This window comes from Hipposideros armiger, unplaced genomic scaffold (assembly GCF_001890085.2).
Source record: "Hipposideros armiger isolate ML-2016 unplaced genomic scaffold, ASM189008v1 scaffold_51, whole genome shotgun sequence".
Taxonomy (NCBI): domain Eukaryota; kingdom Metazoa; phylum Chordata; class Mammalia; order Chiroptera; family Hipposideridae; genus Hipposideros; species Hipposideros armiger.
In genome coordinates this window covers 4,339,146-4,347,006 of record NW_017731401.1, presented here as the reverse complement: position 1 = coordinate 4,347,006, position 7,861 = coordinate 4,339,146, and the positions used below count along the sequence as shown (strand labels likewise).

Genomic DNA, 7,861 nt, shown 5'->3' with positions numbered 1-7,861 from the left:
TTCTAGTAGAGGATGATTAAATCAACTTCTGGAACCATGTATCTTAAAACATGTAAACCACACAGATTACCGTCTCCTTATATCATTACTTCACATTATTAACAAATAGAGCCTACCTGAATATCCAAAGACAGAAACCTCACCCTAGTGCAGGTTGTGCTAACAAATATAACCCCCCCCCTCCAAAATCACTGGAATGAATTAATCTCTAATTTGCTTGAACTTTCAATGTATTTCATTCCAACCAAATGAATTGCTACAACTTAATTCTTGTGACTGTCCATTACTCTCATTTCTAAAAAAAAAAACAAAACAAACCAATGAAAATAAGCAGTAAAAACATAAAATAGGTATGGCAGTAAGATGTATGCTAACACAAGTGGAAGGTAATTCAGTGGGCTAACAGCATTCCATGGACAGACACTATTGACTCTGGAACCGTGGAACTAGCCCACACTGGACCTCTTATCAACTCCTGAAAGCCTTATATGCTTCTAAGCTTCCCTCAGAAGAATCTCTACATAGAGTAACTTAATTCTGGGGCTTTCCTAAGTGGGATCTCTCTAGGGAAGTCCCTAGGTCTGCTGATTCTATTGAGCATGTTTTGGGTTATTTTAGAGAAGACCCATGTTGATCTTTGTTACTGAAAAATGAGTAAACCACTGTGTGGTCGGCTGATACTGGCTCCCAAAGACATGTTCACATCCTAATGCCCAAACCTGTGAAGTTTACCTTTATTTGAACAAAGAGTCTTTGCAGATGTCATTAAGGATCTTGAGGTATCCTGGCTTGTCCAGGTAGGCCCTAAATGCCATCACAAATATCCTTGAAAGAGATGAGACAGAGCTATGAAGATGTTGGCAGTTTGCAGTGATTGTGGCCTAAAGCCAAGGAATGCCCGCGGCAAGAATGGATTCTCTCCTAGAGCCACTGGCAGGAGTGAGGCCTTGCCAACATTTCGATTTTGGACTTTTGGCCTGCAAAACTGTGCAAGTTTCTGTTGTGTTAAACCAGCAAATTTGTGGTAATTTGTTACAGTAGCCCTATGAACTAAGAAATACTGTTTAATGAGGACACTAATATTTTTAGAAAACAATAGATCTACATGGAATCCAGTTAATAAGAATTCATCTCAACATATTTTTGTGAGTAAAACACCCAAGTGCCATCTAAGAAAAACAAGAGGAACAAAAATGTTTATATTATTGGAAAGGTATGTACAGAAATATTTCAATATGTATTTGAGACCCATGGTCTTGGTGCAACTGGATTCGAAGTTTGTCAACACAGTTTCTGAAATACTTTATAGTTCCTGTAGACCTCCATAAATCTGGTACTAGAGGATGGTATTTCCAAACTATCCCATCATCTCCTTAGATAAGTAGCCAATTCCTCACTAAGAAATATAGAACGAGACAGATAGGAATTATGATGTGTCTACAGAATGAAGTTACAGCTGGCCTACAGTATAAGACAAGTAAAGGGGAACATTATCCTGCTCCTTGCCATCAAGGATGTCTTCTCAGGCTGTAGAAGGCCATCTGCTGCCCTTGTCTTTGTAATAGAAATCCTTTGGATGCCAACCTTCTCTTCCCCATCCGCAGCCTGCTTAGGCCAGGCTGTTCCATTATTTTTTCACGCTTAATCCTTATAAAAATAATTTCATTAACATTCATGGTTTCAGTTGCATCCTGTATGTCAGTGACTTCAAGGTCCAACTGTTAAAATCTGCCTTCTCAGGAGATAATACTCATGAAAATACTGCACTTAGCGTAAACTTTGTCTTAACAAAAAGTTCTTTCGCTCATGCAGTAAAAACAGTGATTCCTTGCTAGCTTTTCTAATTTATCGTCCTTGGTGTTCAATCCCTCTGGTTCTGCTAATATAATCAGATATTTCACCCTTTCCTTCTGGCCTCACATCTGAGCCATTAACCAATTCTCCCATTACTGCTTTAAAAAATTTCTTGGGCTCTCCTTATCACAGCAACTCTAATCACTTCATGCTTCCAGACCCAAGCAGCCCATAATTTAGCTGGGTTAAACTCCAGCTCCACCATCGTTCCTCCCTGAGTGATTTTTCAGTTGTCAAAATCTGTGATGTTAGTCATATTACTCTCCCTTAGAACAGTTGAGTGGCTTCCTGGTAACCATCCACTCTATTGTACCAGTCTGACTGTACTCCATTTCCAGTATGGACTCATTTTTTCTGCCAGCCATGTAGTTCATCATCACTGCACTGGTTGATTTGCTCAGAGAATCTAACACTGACTGGAGTAAAACTAGTAGTCGAAATATAAATCAAAGAGTCTATACATTTTAAAGCAAAATACAATTATTACTGTTAGAAACTTGCATTACTATGGATAACAGAGCATGAACTGAGGTCAGATAACACGTTATTAGATTTTCACTTATTTTGATAGTTTACTGGTCTTTCCCACCACTGATGCATTAAGCACCTTGCCAGCAGGGACCGGGTTTGTTATATCATTTATCCTTTGCTACTCCCCTCTGCCCCAAGCTTGGCATGTTGCACATTCAAGTTTGACAGTACAGTTACGTGCTGCTTAATGATGGGGCTATGCTCTCAGAAATGTTAGGTGATTTCATCATGCATCAGAGTGCACTGACACACACCTACACTGTATGGTGCACTACCATCCTATATGTGGTCCGTTGTCATTACGCGGAGCATGGCTGTAAGTTTCCTGTTCTGAACTTTGTGCTCACAGGGGACACAAACTACATTATAGATTGAAATTTGAATGGGTAATGATGGCAGGTGACAAAAACATTGGTCTTTAATTTATGCCTATTTAAAAACTGCTGTAACCTTTTGAAAATATATTATTCACATAAAAATATTGTAAGGTTTATGTTTTGAGGAAAAACCCTGCATTTGGACCCAAATGATGAAGCTGGATAATTATTTCATTTATGTCACTGTATAGGGAAAATCAGGTTAAACTAGGTTTGTAATATACCAAAATAGTAAAATTCTCTCCACATCCTACAAATCAGAAACTGATTGTCTATATAAATGATAAAACATGGTAGACATGCAATACAGAATACATTTGTTGATTCTTCGATACAAAAATCAGGTAGATATCCCTAATTTTGGGCAAAATCTTTTAATTCTTAAGGTCAGTAATCTACAGGCTACTAATGTTTTAAGGGAACAAATTAAAATTACGTGCAAATTGTGGAATACTTTTTAAAAAATATGTAGCTTTTAGAAAAAAACCTATTTACCAATATTATTTCTACCTTTCAAAGATAAACTAATGTCAAGCCTACAAACTTAGCTGCTCTATTAATGGGTTTAGTAGTCAATTTGGACAAGTATTATCAATATCCCAACAAAGACTCACGCACATCTCTCAATAGGCAGTTAAGGGATGTAAGTTTAGTTCTGCTCTCAATCTATTACACTTCTCTTATGCATTCATAAAATACCAGCTGTATTGATGCACTGTAAAAAATTACAGAACATATTTTTAAAAAGTTTGAGTCCTATAAATCACAATTAAGGCTCACTGATAGTTTAAAAGAGATAATCCTGCAAACTAAGATGTCTAAAAAAAGGTCATAGGAGTATTAATTATGAAATACTATAACTTATTCCTACATTTCCAACATTTAAAAGAGAGGTGACAACACATGGGAATTAAATTCAATGAAGACATAGACTGAGGTAAAATGAAAAAATGTTGCAGTTATGAGTTCTGATTCTTAGTTTGCTGCCCCACTAAAGATGATTAAAAAAGCAAAGTAAAACTTACTTTCATAAATGGAGGTTCTAAAACTTTGTACTCATAATATGCACATGTAGTAAAGATTATATATTAAGAAAAAAAATTGAATCAACAGAGAAGTCAAATAGGGTTTTTATACTTCTTAGGAAAATTAAGTGAAATATCCTCCTGGTTTTGTCCTAAAATTCAAGTTTCTCCAAGTATCCTTGGGGACATGAAAAGGACCTCATGAGTTTTCTGGCGGATTTATTTTTACTATTTTTCCACTGAAGTACCAGAAAAGTCCAATTACATATGATCTGCATTCTTAAGGTCCAGTTATATATGAGATAATGGTACTTTCTGTGTAACAACAGCTTTATTTCTATTAATACAAATATGTGTATATATAAGGTCTAACAATTAAGTTCGCGAACTTGTTGCAATGATGCTAACCTTTTTTGGTGTCAGAGAGATTACTCATCATGAATTTGTACCAAGTGGACAGTTAACCAAGTTTACTATTTGGAAGTGCTGAAAAGGCTGCGTGAAGAAGTTAAGATGACCTGAACTTTTCGCCAACAATTCATGGCTCTTTTATCACGACAATGCACCAGCTCACTCGGCACTGTCTATGAAGGCATTTTTAGCCAGTAAACAACTGTATTGGAACACCCTCCCTACTCACCTGATCTGGCCCCCAGTGACTTCTTTCTTTACCCAAAAATAAAGGAAATATTGAAAGGAAGACATTTTGATGACATTCAGGGCATTAAGGGTAATACGATGACAGCTCTGATGACCATTCCAGAGTTCCAAAATTGCTTTGAAGGGTGGACTAGGCGCTGGAGTCGGTGTATAGCTTCCCAAAGGGAGGACTTCGAAGGTGACTGTAGTGATATTCAGCACTGAGGCATGTGGCACTTTTTCTAGGACGAGTTTGCGAACTTAATTGTCAGACCTTTTATGTATATCCTAAAGGATGGTACTGGCATTTACTTACTTCACTCTCCTTAGCTCCTATGAAGTGGTGTTATTATCTATCACTCCCATTTTACAGAGAAGGAAACCGAGGCACCTAACCATGCTCACATGCTGGGAAGTGGCAGAGTGGGGATGAGAAACCCCGGAAGTCTAAGTTGAGCCCACATTCTTACTTACTATACTAAACTGTCCATTTTGCACCCCTAACACTCATGTGTAATTAATGTTTCCCACCAGATCAGTGGTTCTTAATGGGGATGATTTTGCCTTTCAACACCTACTCTCCCACTCCCTGAATCTAACTGGAGGACACTTCGCAGTATCTCGAGACAATTTTGGTTGTCACAGCTTGAGGGTGAGGATGGTATTTCTGGTATCTAGTGGGTGGAGATCAGGGATGCTGCAAAAATCCAATAATGCACAGGACAGCCCCCCAAAACTCATTATCCAGCACAAAACATCCATAGAGCTGAGGCTGAGAAACCCTAGAGTATAAGTTCTAGGAGGGCAAGGTCCTAAGCTGATCTCAGTTGCTGCTCTATCCTCAGATCTAGAACAGTGCTTAACACACAAGTACTTAAATTTTACCTGTTGAAAATTTACCTGTTTAAGAGCCTATAATTCAGATTGGAACATAGTTGGTAGGCAACAAACATTTATTAAAATTGAATGGGGGTGCCTTCAAAGAGGGTTAAATGGATGTAATAAGACACAGTAAATTGAAGTGATTTTAGTGCTCTACAATCCCACTTCTTCGGGCTTCGTTTTCACCCCATGACTATAAATAAAACCAGTTCTGCCAAAGCAAGTCTCTTAGTTAAGTGGGGCTTCTGAGAGAACAAACATTTTTAGATACATGGAGCCTTTAAATACACGGGCTCCTGTGAGTTAAATACATAAGGAATAAGACCTTTTTCTTCTTATAAAATGAAAGCCTTCAAATGTCCCATTCAAATAGCATGTATTTAGGGGGTTAGCAGACACCCCTAAATTACATGGTATCACTAATTAATTGATATCTCTAGTGGCTGGCAAATACTTTGTGAAAGCTTGAGTTAAGATTTGTTTACAAGTTTCAAAAAAGAACTGCATTACAGCACACATAAAACAAGACAGAACTGTTATCTAAAAACAAAGTAGTACTTGAGTCCACTCCATTCAAAAATTTTTATAACCATAATATTCTAAGTATAACTTCATCCTATATTTTAAAAAAAATCTATTAAGTGTAACATCTGTCAAAGTATTTTCAATTCTTCCTCCTACACCTTAAACAGCTATTGAACATTACCCAGAAGGCATATGTTCATAAGTAATATTGCTTGATTTACAAAATTCTTTCCCAAGGAAAATTCCAAAGGTGGTTGGTTATGTGGCTATGCAAACAACACTAGGAAAAAAATCTGACATTTTTCACTCATCATTTCTGTACTTAATGAATGAGTCTGGCTTGCTCAAATGTTAAATTATGAAACCACACTATGTAAAATGCACTTATTACATTTAAAAAGAAGTTAAGCCTATATTTATTTACTAGCACTGTTAAACATTACACAAAACACATTCAAGTGGCAAGTAATTATAATGCAAGCCCTTGCATGGCAATCCAAATTTATTGAACTACTGATGCTAAGTTATACAAAATTGCACCACTTTAATTAAGGCTTTTAGTTTACATTTGGCCACCTCAAAGTAGTTGTAACATTAGGTTGGTCAATTTAAATACTGTGGCTCCCTGTTGGATAGACACACAATCTTTACACCCAAACGTAATGCATACAAAGCAACAAGGCATTGTTAAATAAAACAGCAAGAGTTACTGCAACTTAGGCCTTGTGACCAATTACACATGATTAAAATTACTTCCCACATTCACATCCACAGTACTCGTCCACCATTTAACGTCTCAACCAAAACGTTACACATGTGAAACAATCACTAACAGGCAAAAATACTAAACCTGTATATTTGGTATTGCAAATACACTTATTCATGAGCAAGCAAGGGATTCACAGTGAGAATCTACAGCTGCAGAAGCCTGAAAATGATTTACAAAAATTGTTAAATCATTAAAAAATTGTTTGAAAATATACACTTCTTGTTGTAGACCCCCACTGTACACACAACTATAAACATTGTTCCCTATGTAAACAAAAAAGGAAACATATAATAAGAGATTTGAAAAGTCTGGACATTTCCTTCCCAACAGATATTAAAGGCAACGTCTTTAATCTAAGACATTATACTGAAAGGACTATCATATTTTAAAGACAAGATCACTGTCTCCACAGGTTTTTTAAAAATTAAAAAAATTATATAGCTGTGTTAATCAAAGCGCTTATTTGTACAATACAATGATAATGACCTTGAATTTCTTAAAAAAAATTACAGTAAGCTACAAGTATCAAAGAAGCAAAGTTATCTGGAGTAGTCTATATAGGAGCTCTTTGGACTTTCTTTTATTATGCTAAAATAGTGGTGCTTTTAGGATTTACATTATTGTACTCTCCAATACAAAGTATGGGGCGTGTTAAAGTATACAGTACACCATTTTCATACATGTACATACAACATTGGTGGATGAAAAATGTCTCTTAGCAGTAATACTGGATTGTAGCCTCTGGTTTTACCAGATGCATACTCTAGAACTATTATATAAGTAAAAATCTCTCTTGTGATACTGGAAAGTGATTAGAATGTGCAAACTGATGTAGTAGCTTTCATCCGCCTCTCAAAGGGTACCACCACAGAAAGTCCATTTAAGATGTTGGTAGGTTTAACAAAGTTGGAATGCTGGCACTGTTGAATTGGGCAACAGTTCTTCAGACCTGTCGAAAGGAAAAACATTGAAAAGATGGGTTAAAAATAGCACACTAAACATCCAAAGGAACACATTACAACAGTATTAAAGTGTTAGAAATGAATATAACACAGGTTATTGTCCTCATCATTACATTAATGACAAGGTACCATAATTCATAGCAAAGCTCAGTTAGATGTTTTCTTTTTTTGGAATGACTTCATCTATTCTGCTGCCCTCCTGAAATTGTCAAATTGGAAGTTTTAGATACAAAAAGGGAATGCACCTTAGTGCAAATTTCTGTGCATTACCTTCCAAAGAATAAAAGCAGGGTGGGG

At 36.4% G+C, this 7,861-nt stretch overlaps 1 protein-coding gene across 1 annotated transcript in view; it reads right to left on the bottom strand.

Annotated features, from left to right (window-relative positions):
- Positions 1-5,935: 5,935 nt before the first annotated feature.
- Positions 5,936-7,861, bottom strand: part of RAP1B (RAP1B, member of RAS oncogene family) — a 16,660-nt gene continuing 14,734 nt past the window's right edge. The window contains exon 6 of the mRNA XM_019640595.1: positions 5,936-7,551. The gene's annotated coding sequence lies outside the window, so the exon portion shown is untranslated. The remainder of the gene's footprint in view (positions 7,552-7,861) is intronic.